Source organism: Sus scrofa, chromosome 6, assembly GCF_000003025.6.
Source record: "Sus scrofa isolate TJ Tabasco breed Duroc chromosome 6, Sscrofa11.1, whole genome shotgun sequence".
NCBI lineage: Eukaryota > Metazoa > Chordata > Mammalia > Artiodactyla > Suidae > Sus > Sus scrofa.
In genome coordinates, this window is record NC_010448.4 from 63,005,237 (window position 1) to 63,016,562 (window position 11,326).

The 11,326-nt window shown below is 44.6% G+C and overlaps 1 pseudogene; it reads left to right on the forward strand.

Annotated features, from left to right (window-relative positions):
• Nucleotides 6,668-7,859, forward strand: LOC100517479 (annotated as a pseudogene).

The window sequence follows — 11,326 nt, forward strand, 5'->3', positions numbered from 1 at the left end:
GCAGGGTTTTTTGTATTCCTACCGGCTTTCTGTGCGTGGCCATCACCCTGGGACTGAAAGGAGATCCTAGGGTGTGGCTTTTGTGACCCAGCCAGTGTTGCTGGTTTCTCTGCACCCATGGCCATCAGGGCTTTTGCTCCCACTGTCACAGGGCTCCAGGGAAAGAAGTGATTGAATTGACATATGGCTCCAGATCATCTGGTTTATGAGGGCTTTTGATTTTAAAATTTGGAAACGAGGGGTTCCCGTTGTGGAGGAGAGGAAAAGAATCCAACTAGGAACCATGACACTGTGGGTTTGATCCCTGGCCTCACTCAGTGGGTTCGGGATCTGGCACTGCCATGAACTGTGGTGTAGGCCACAGACGTGGCTTGGATCTGGCGTTGCTGTGACTGTGGTGTAGGTTGGTGGCTACAGCTCCGATTAGACCCCTAACCTGGGAACCTCCATATGCCCATAAGCTGCAGGTAAGGCCTTAAAAAGACAAAAAAAAAAAAAAAAAAAAAAAAAAAGAATAAAATTTGGAAACAATTTTTTCAAGAGGTAAATAAAATGTCAATTCAGCCAGACAGTGTGCTTTCGCAGTTGTGTCCCTGGTCTAGAAATGGTGTTTCCCATCATGAAGAAATGTTAGCTGGGAGGCATGTTTGGAGAGAGAGCCCCCAACCCCAGACGTGAGGGTCTTTGGGCCATGCTGCTCAGCCAGTCCTGCATCTTGGGGTTGGAAATCGCTGCCGCCTCCTTTAAGTGCCATGATCCCTCTCCACCACCCTCTGATGGCAGGAGGGGTGGTGGGTACAGGGGGTAGAACCAAGGCAGGCTGGTAGTCAGGGGAGTTCCTGGCCCGCCTGCTCAGTGTCTCTCTAACACCAGAAGGTGAAGCCCGTGTCAGGCTCTTCTCCCTGTGTCCTGAGTGTCTGCCTCCAACATGGTTGTCTGTGTGGGAGCAGAGGGGAAGGCAGCCGAACCACATCTGGTGCTGATGTGCAAGCAGACTGGGCTGGGGCAGACGAAACCCAAGTCCTCACTGCAGACGGCAGGGCCAGCGTGACCTGTTTCCTGACCTCGGGGCCCTCTGTCTGGCCTGGGCCACTGGGTCTCCTTGTTCCTGCCTGCCTAGTGCCTCTGTGCCACCAGTCCTTCTGGTTGGAATATGCTTCTCCTGGAGGCGCCCCCTCTTCCTGCCCGCCAGTCTGCAGTCGGGGCCGCGGCTGCAGCCATGCTGCAATGACCCTGTTTAGTCTGTTTGTCAGTTAAGGGTTTTTTAAGAATTCCTCAGTGAATTTTATCACATTTATGGTTGTTCAGCAATCATCACAACTACATTTTATAGCATTTCCATCCCAAACCCTCTGTGCATCTCCCACCCCCGTAAGTGACGTGTCTACCACAGGGCTCAGGCAAGAGCCTGGCGCACAGTAGGACCCTAGGGAATGTTTGTTGGGTGAAGGTCTGGCTGTTCTGAAGGACCGTGCTGGGCCCAGGCCACAGCCCCGCCATGACAGCTGACTCTGCGGGGGGGAAAGGAAGGACCTCACGTGGAGAGGGGCGCTCCTCCCCTTGCCGCACGCAGAGGCCTGCTTCCGTCCCATCCGAGGTCGTGTGACTCGCTCTGTGCTCTGGAGAGTGAACTCACCCAGCAGAGACAAAACCCCTGGGGCCCTCCTGCGGGGACCAGACGATCTGGTAAGGTGACACAGACCAAATGTCGTGGCTCCCCAAGTACGTGGCTTCAAGTCAGTGGCCGGCGTGACAGCGTTTGGAGGCGGGGGTTGTGGGAGGTGATGAGGTCATGAGGGAGGAGCTCTCATGAATGGGACGGGTGCTGTTAGAAAAGAGAAGCCCAGAGTTGGTTCTCTTGAGGCGCAGCAGGTTAGCGATCCAGCACTGTCGCTGCTATGGCATCAATGGGTTCAGTCCCTGGCCTGAGAATTTCCACACACCGGGGCGAGATAAAAAAAAAAAGAGACCCCCCCCCCAAGGATTCCTTCTGTCCTTCCACTGTGTGAGGACAGACAGGCTGGCTGCTAACCAAGAAATGGATCCTGACCAGACGCCTAAGCGGCTAGCACCGTGATCTTTGACTTTCCAGCCTCCAGAACTGAGAAATTTCAGTAGTTTATACGCCAACCAGTTTGTGGTATCTCGTTGTTACTTTACATGGCTACACCTGTGGCATACGGAAGGCCCCAGGTTAGGGGTTGGATCAGAACTGTAACTATAGGCTTGCACCACAGCAAGGTAGGATCGGAGCCGCTTCTGTGACCTACACCTCAGCTCATGGTAAGGCTGGATCCTTAACCCACTGAGCGGGGCCAGGGATCGAATCCAGATCCTTACGAACACTATGTTGCGTTCCTAACCCACTGAGCCACAATGGGAACTCCTATGGTATTTTGTTTTATCTGTCAGAATAGACGCAGACATGGGGAGACTTACATCCCTTAAGAAACCACACAGCTGTCAGCCTTGACCAGGGCTGTGAAGGGGCACCCTCTGTGTGTCCGCAAGGCCCCTCTTGAGTCTCTGCATTTCAGGACCTCTGGGTCTGTCCTCATGGCTGTCTCTCGGGGACTCGGGGACCTCTGGAATTCTTTCACCTCTTAGTGACAGGAAGGATTTATCATGGCTTGTAGTCATCATAGCTGCTGCTTTTGTTTTAACTTTTACAAAACCTAGGAATTCTCTGGTAGCTCAGCAGGTTAAGAATCCGGTGGTGTCCCTCCCATGGCTCCGGCTGCTGCTGTGGCACAGGTTCGATCCCTAGTCTGGGAACTTCCACATGCCACAAGCACGCCCCCCACCCCCACAAAATCTATCATTTAATGGCTCTTTTTTACACTCCATAGAGCTTATTCAAATTTCAGCGGTGTGCAGAGACACAGGCTCACACACATTTCTCTCGGTACTGGTTTAGGTACGTTCCACATATTGTCATGTACTCTTCTCATTTTCATGTTTTGTTTTGTTTTGTTCTTTTCAGGGCTGCATGTATGGCATGTGGAAGTCCCCAGGCTAGGGGTCGAATGGGAGCTGCAGCTGCTGACCTGTGCCACAGCAATGGCCACACTGGATCTGAACCACACCTATGACCTACACAGCAGGTCACGGCAATGACAGATCCTTAACCTACTGAGTGAGGCCAGGCTTTGAACCTATATCTTCATAGATACTAGTTGGGTTTGTTTCCACTGAGCCACAACAGAAACTCTCCTGATAACATTTTCACTCTAATACTAATTTTGCCTGATAGTCATATAACCCACTCAAGCATTCTCTGGATTAATGTTAATATAATGTCTTTTTTTCGCCCTTAAATTTAACTTACTTGTTTGTATTTAAGATGACTCTCTTGTAGAGAAGGTAAAAGTGACTTTTTGCTTTTCTTTTTTTGTTTTTGGGTTTTTTGTTTCGTTTTGTTTTGTTTGTCTTTTTGTATTTTCTAGGACCACACCCACGGCATATGGAGGTTCCCAGGCTAGGGGTCTAATCGGAGCTATAGCCACCGGCATACACCAGAGCCACAGCAACGCGGTATCCAAGTCAAGTCTTTGACCTACACCACAGCTGACAGCAACGCCAGATCCTTAACCCACTGAGCAAGGCCAGGGATCAAACCTACAACCTCATGGTTCCTAGTCGGATTCTTTAACCACTGAGCCATGACGGGAACTCCAAGTTTTGCTTTTCTATACAATCTCACAATCTCTTTTAATCAGAAGCATTCAGTCAAGTTAGGTTATTATTGGTTTTAAATCTGTCATCTTGATATTGGTTTTTATATATTCCTTTTCTTTGTGCCCTCTTCCCTCTTTTGCTTTCTTTTGCATTCAGGATGTTTCATGATTCCATTTTGTGGTTTTTTTTGTTTTTGGATCGTTACCTATAAATCTTTTGTTACTACATTAGTGGTTGTTTTGGGGTTTATTGTATATACAACTTTAACTCATCCTTCCTTTAAGTGATACTATACACTTTCTTTTTTTTTTTTTTTTTTTTTTTCTATTTCTTTGGGCCGCTCCCACAGCGTATGGAGATTCCCAGGCTAGGGGTCAAATCGGAGCTGTAGCCACCAGCCTACGCCAGAGCCACAGCAACGCGGGATCCGAGCCGTGTCTGCAACCTACACCACAGCTCACGGCAACGCTGGAGCGTTAACCCACTGAGCAAGGGCAGGGACCGAACCCGCAACCTTATGGTTCCTAGTTGGATTCGTTAACCACTGCGCCACGACGGGAACTCCTACACTTTCATTTTTACTGTAAAAGCCTTACGGTACTGTATCAACATTTTGCCCTTACCACTTTTTGCTATTTATCCATATATTTAACTTGTATATGTTGTAAACCCTTCAATATAGCTTTTTTTTTTACTTTTAATGTTATTTTTGCTTTTAATAGCCAATTATCTTGTAAGAAGATTGACTAAAAAGAAAAAAAGGTATTTAATAATTTACTCATGCAATTATTATTTCCAGTGCTTTTCATTCTTTTGGGTAAATAGAGTTTTTTGTTTTGTTTTGTTTTCTCTTTTTGGGGCAGAACCCATGTCATATGGAGAATCTCAGGCTCTGGGTCAAATAAGAGCTGTAGCTACCACCCTACGCCACAGCCACAGCAACAAGGGATCCTTAACTTAGTGAGGTCAGGGATTGAACCCAAGTCCTCATGGATACTAGTTGAATTTGTTAACAGATGAGCCATGAGAAGAACTCTGATGGTTTTTTTAATGCAATGAATTTTATATTTGTAGTTGTACAATCATCATCACAACCCAGTTTTACATTTCCATTCCAAACCCCTAGCCTATCCCTCCCCCCACAACCTGTCTCCTTTGGTAACCATAAGTTTTTGAAAGTCTGAGTCAGTTTATGTTCTGCAAAGAAGTTCATTGTATCCTTTTTTTTTTTTTTGTCTTTTGTTGTTGTTGTTGCTATCTCTTGGGCCGCTTCCGCGGCATATGGAGGTTCCCAGGCTAGGGGTTGAATCGAAGCTGTAGCCACTGGCCTACACCAGAGCCACAGCAACGCGGGATCCGAGCCGCGTCTGCAACCTATACCACAGCTCACGGCAACGCCAGATCGTTAACCCACTGAGCAAGGGCAGGGACCGAACCCGCGACCTCATGGTTCCTAGTCGGATTCGTTAACCACTGCGCCACGACGGGAACTCCTGAAGAGGGTTTTTTTTTTTTTTTTGTCTTTTGTATCCTTTTTTTTAGATTCCACATATAAATGATAAGACATTTGTGTCTCACTAACTCCACTTAACATAATAATATCTAGGTTCATCCATGTTGCTGCAAATGCCATTATTTCATTCCTTTTTATGGCTGAGTAATATTCCTTTGTGTACATATACCACATCTTCTTTATCCACTCCTCTGTGGAACTTCCATGTTCTGACTATTGTATATATAGAGTGCTGCAGTGAACATTGGGCTACATGTTTGTTTTCAAGGCATGGTTTTCTATGGATAGATTCCCAGGAGTAGGATTGTTGGATCAAATTGTAATTCTGTTTTTAGTTTTTTGAGGAATTGCCATACTGTGTTCCATAGTGGTTGCACCATGAACAGTGTCAGAGGGTTCCTTTTCTCCCGACCATGAACAGCATAAGAGTTTCCCTTTTCTTCAGCATTTATCGGTTGTAGACTTTTTGATGATGGCCATTCTGGCTGGTGTATGGTAGTACCTTGTAATAGTTTTGATTTGCATTTCTCCAGTAATTAGAGATGTTGAACTTTTTTTTTTTTTGCTTTTCAGGGCCACACTCACAGCATAGAGAAGTTCCCAGGCTAGAGGTCAAATTGGTAGCTGTAGTCACAGGCCTACACCACAGCCACAGCAACGCCAGATCTTAGCTGTATCTGTGACCTACACCATAGCTCACAACAACGCCAGACCCTTAACCCACTGAGCAAGGCCAGGGATTGAACCCGCAACCTTGTGGTTAATAGTTGGATTCATTTCTGCTGAGCCACTATGGGAACTCCGGATATTGAACATTTTTTCACGTGTTTTTTTTTTTTTTTTTTTTTTGCATATGTATGTGTTCTCTGGAGAATTGTCTGTTTAGATCTTCTGCCCCCCCCCCTTTTTTTTTTGTCTTTTTGCTATTTCTTTGGCCGCTCCCGCGGCACATGGAGATTCCCAGGCTAGGGGTCCAATCGGAGCTGTAGCCACTGGCCTACGCCAGAGCCACAGCAACTCGGGATCCGAGCTGCATCTGTAACTACACCACAGCTCACGGCAACGCCGGATCTTCAACCCACTGAGCAAGGGCAGGGACTGAACCCGCAACCTCATGGTTTCCAGTCGGATTCGTTAACCACTGCGCCACGACGGGAACTCCTTCTGCCCATTTTTTGATGGGGTTGTTTGTGTTTTTTTGGCATTGAGCTGCACGAGGTGTTTATATATCTTGCAGATTAATCCCTTGTCAGTTGCTTCATTTGCAAATATTTTCTCCCATTCTGTGGGTTGCCTTTTCATTTTGTTTAGGGTTTCCTTTGCTGTACAAAAACTATTAAGTTTAATTAGGTCCCATTGGTTTATTTTTGTTTTTATTTTCATCACTCTAGGAGGTGGATCTGAGAAGATATTGCTGTGGTTTACATTAGAGTGTTTGGCCTCTGTTTTCTTCTAAGAGTTTTAGAGTATCTGCTCTTGTATATATTTAGATCTTTAATCCCTTTTTAATTTTTTTTACATGGAGTTAGGGAGTGTTCTAATTTCATTCTTCTACATGTAGCTGTCCAGTTTTCCCAGCACCACTTTTTGAAGGGACTGTGTAATCTCCCTTGTATAGTCTTGCCTTCTAGTTGGCTGTAGGTGCATGGGTTTAATTCTGGGCTTTCTATCCTGTCCCACTGAACTGTGTTTCTGTTTTTGTGCTGTTACCACACTGTATTGATGACTGTAGCTTTGTATTATGGTCTGAAGTCAGTGCACCTGACTCCTCCAGATCCATTTTTCTTTCTCAGGATGGCTTTAGCTCTTCTGGGTCTTCTGTGCCCCAAAGCAAACTTTAAAATACTTTGCTCTAGTTCTGTGAAAAATGCTGTTGTTAATTTGATAGGGATTGCACTGAATCTGTAGATTGGCTTTGGCAGTATAGTCATTTTGACAATATTGATTCTTCTAACCCAAGACCCTGGTATATCTTTCCACATGTTTGTGTCAACTTTGATTTCTTTCAGCCTATTTAAGAAGGATAGGTGTTAGCTCTTCTCTAAATGTTTGATAGAATTTGCCTGTGAACTCTTCCATTGTGGTCACTGACATGCCCTCCAGACTAAGGAAGACCCACAAACTTTGGGGCCACATGAGCCAAAGCCATGGCCACATTGGCAAACACTGGAAGCCCTCAGGAGGTCAGGGTAATGCGGGTGCCATGCATCACCACAGGATCATCTTTGATAAATACCACCTGGGATATTTTGGGAAAATTGTTCTGAGGCATTACAACTTGAAGAGGAACCAGAACTTCTGCCCAATTGTCAACCTCGATAAACTGTGGATCTTGGTCAGTGAGCAGACGTGGGTAAATGCTGCAAAGAACAAGACTAGAGTTGCTCCTGTCATTGATGTGGTGCAGTCAGGTTACCACAAAGTTCTTGGGAAGGGAAAGCTCCCAGAGCAGCTTCTCATTGTGAAGGCCAAATTTTTCAGCAGATGAGCTGAAAAGAAGATTAAGGAGGTGTGTGGGGCCTGTGTCCTGGTAGCTTGAAACCAAATGGTGGGAAATTCATTAAATGCTGACAAGTGCTTTTCTCGGGGAAAAAAAGAAAAAAAAAAAAAAAAAAAAAAGAATTTCCTGAACTTTATTTTTGAGAAAGTTTTGTTTTTTGTCTTTTTAGGGCCACACCTGTGGTATATGGAGGTTCCCAGGCTAGGGGTCAAATCACAGCTGTAGCTGCTGGCCTACACCACAGCCACAGCAATGCCAGATCTGAGCTGTGCCTGTGATCTACACCAGAGCTCACAGCATCACCAGATCCTTAACTCACTGAGCAAGGCCAGGGATCGAAACTGCATCCTCATGGATACTAGTCAGATTTTTTAGCACTGAGCCACAATTGGAACTCCATGTTGGAAGTTTTGAAATCACAGTTTTAACTTCAGTACTTGTGACTGGTCTGTTCATGTTATCTATTTTGTCTTGGTTTGGTCTTTGAAGATTGTGCGTTTCTAAGAATTTGTCCATTTCTTCTAGTTTTCCCATTTTATTGGTATAGTGTTGCTTGTAGTAATCTCTTATGATCCTTTATATTTCTGTGATGTTCATTGTAACTTTTTCACTTCTATTTCAATTGATTTGAGTCCTCTTTTTTTCCTTGATGAGTCTGGCTAAGGGTATCAATTTTGCCGTTTTTTTTTTTTTTTTTTTTTTTTGCTTTTTAGGGCCACACCTGTGGCATATGGAGGTTCCCAGCCTAGGGGTCTAATCAGAGCTACAGATGCCAGCCACAGCCACAGCAGCACAGAATCCAAGCCGCATCTTTGACCTACACCACAACTCATAGCAATGCTGGATCCTTAACACACTGAACAAGGCCAGGGATCCATCCCACAACCTCATGGTTCCTAGTCAGATTTGTTTCCAGTCTGCCAGCATGGGAACACCTTGTCGATGTTTTCAAAGAGCCTGCTTTTGGTTTCATTTATTTTTTCTATGGATTTTTTTTTGTTTCTATTTCATTTATTTCTCCTCTGATCTTTATGATTTCTTTCTTTCTGCTAACTTTGGGTTTTGTCTGGTCTTTTTCTCTCTAGTTGCTGCAAGTGTAAATGTAGGTTGTTTATTTGACATTTTTCTTGTTTTCTGTGGTAGGAGTGTATTGCTATAAACTTCCCTCTTAGAACTGCTTTTGCTGCATCCCACAGGTTTTGGATGGTTGTGTCTTTGCTGTCATTTACTTCTGGTTACTTTTAAACTTCCTCTGATTTCTTCAGTGACCCATTGATTGTTTAGTAGCACGTTGTTTAGTTTCCACATGTTCGTGTTTTTTGCACTTTTTTTCTTGTTGATTTCCAGTCATAGAGCATTGTGGTCAGAAAAGATGACTGATATGATTTCAATTTTCTTAAATTTACCGAGGCTTTTTGGTCCAGAATGCGATTTATCCTAAAGAATATTTCATGTGCACTTGAGAAGAATGTGTATTCTACTGCCTTTGGATGGAATGTTCTATAATATCTATTGAGTCCATCTGGTCTAATGCATTATTTAAGGCCTGTGTTTCCTTGTTAATTTTTTTGTCTGGATGATCTGCCCATTGCTGTAAGTGGGGTCTTACAGTTCCCTGCTATTATTGTCCTCTTGTCAATTTCTCCTTTTAAGGTTGTTTGCAGTTTCCTCATATATTGAGGTGATCCTATGTTTGGTGCATATGTACTTAGACACTTGTTATATCTTCTTGTTTGTTTGTTTGTTTGTTTGTTTTTAGGGCCGCACCTGTGGCATACAGAGGTTCCCAGGCTAGGGGTCTGTTCGGAGCTGTTGCTGCCGGCCTACGCCAGAGCCACAGCAACACCAGATCTGAGCCGTGTCTGCAAACTACATCACAGCTCAGGGCAACGCCAGATCCTTAACCCACTGAGCAAGGCCAGGGATTGAACCTGAAACCTCACAGTTCCTAGTTGGATTCATTAACCACTGAGCCATGATGGGAACCCCTCCAGATAGAAATTTTTATCTGGCATAATTTTCCTTGTTTGAAGGAGTTTTGTTTTTGGTAACATTTCTTATAGTGCACATCTGCTGGTAATAGACTCCTTTAGCTTTTGAGTATCTGACATAGTCTTCATTTACTGTTTGAAAGGTATTTTCACTGGGCATGAGATTCTCCATTAATAGGGTTTTATCTTTTCAGTACTTTCAGGATGTTGTTCCACTGTCTTGCTTGTATTATTTCTGAGAAGTCTGCTATCATTCTTTTCTTTATTGCTCCATATACATAATGGTTTTTCCTCTCATTGCTTTCAATACTTTGTTATGGGGTTGGCAGTTCCCTGATTATGTTTCAAGGGGCACTAGGTTTCACTTTCTGGACTCTTGATTCTACCCTCTGAGTCTTCCTTCCTTGCTTATGAAAGGTAGCATATGTTTGCAGGTAAGTAGTTAACCAGCCTGCTTCTTGGCAGTAGAATTTTCAGGGCACGTTTTATCTCCCTTTTGATCCAACCTGCTAGTGTCTTGTCTGATACATTTTCTCAGCCACATACATTTTTCTCTACCTTTGCCTTCTGCTGACAGCTGGGGAACAGTGCTCATAATCTAAGGGCTGTGATTTGATCAAGAGGATATGTGTGGCACACCAGTCTCTTGAGGGGCTGCTTGTATGAATTCTCAGAACTTACGAGGTGTTATAAAAAGGTTGCCAGTCATACCCTGGCCTTTTCTGTATAGCCCACATAGCTGACAGCTTGGAAACCATCTTTTAATTTTAGTGTTGTCTGCTGTCTAGAAGACTGAGAGGTTTAACTATCACCATTCGTGCTTACTCTATTGTCTTATAGTTCTTCCCTAACTTATCTTCTCTTATATTTTAGCAGCAAGAAGAAACCAGGGGGCACCTTGGCTTGGCACTGTCCTTGGTGACATAATCACATTTATCATTACAAGTTCTGCTTTCCACATACCAGCAGGAGACAGTTTTGCTCACCTTTCTGCCATTACATAACAAGGTTTCCAGTTTCTTCCCATTGTGGCTCAGCAGTAACAAACTCAACTAGAATACATGAGGATGCAAGTTGGAACCGTGGCCTCACTCAGTGGGTTAAGGTCCTGGCCTTGCTGTGAGCTGCGGCACAGTTCACATACATGGCTTGAGTGCCTTGTTGCTGTGGCATACGCTGGCAGCTGCAGCTCCAATTTGACCCCTAGCCCAGGAAATTCCATATGCTGTAAGCATGGCCCTAAAAAAATAAATAAGTTTCCACTTCCTTCTGAGTTCTCACCTGTAGTTTCCTCCAATCAGATTTTTACCAACAGTTGATTTGTGTAAGTTGGGCACTTTCTACATATTACTCAAAAATCTTTCAGCTTCTTGGAGTTCTCCTTGTGGCTAAGCAGTAACGAACCCAACTAGTATCTATGAGGATGCAGATTTGATCCCTGGCCTCGCTCAGTGGATTAAGGATCTGGCGTCACTGTGAACTGCAGTGTAAGTCTCAGACATGGCTGGGATCCTGAGGTGCTGTGGCTGTAGTGTAGGCCGGCAGCTACCACTCTGATCTGACCCCCAGCCTGGGAACTTCCATATGCCATGGGTATGGCCCTAAGAAGACCAATAAAAAAAAAAATCTTTCAGGAGTTCCCAT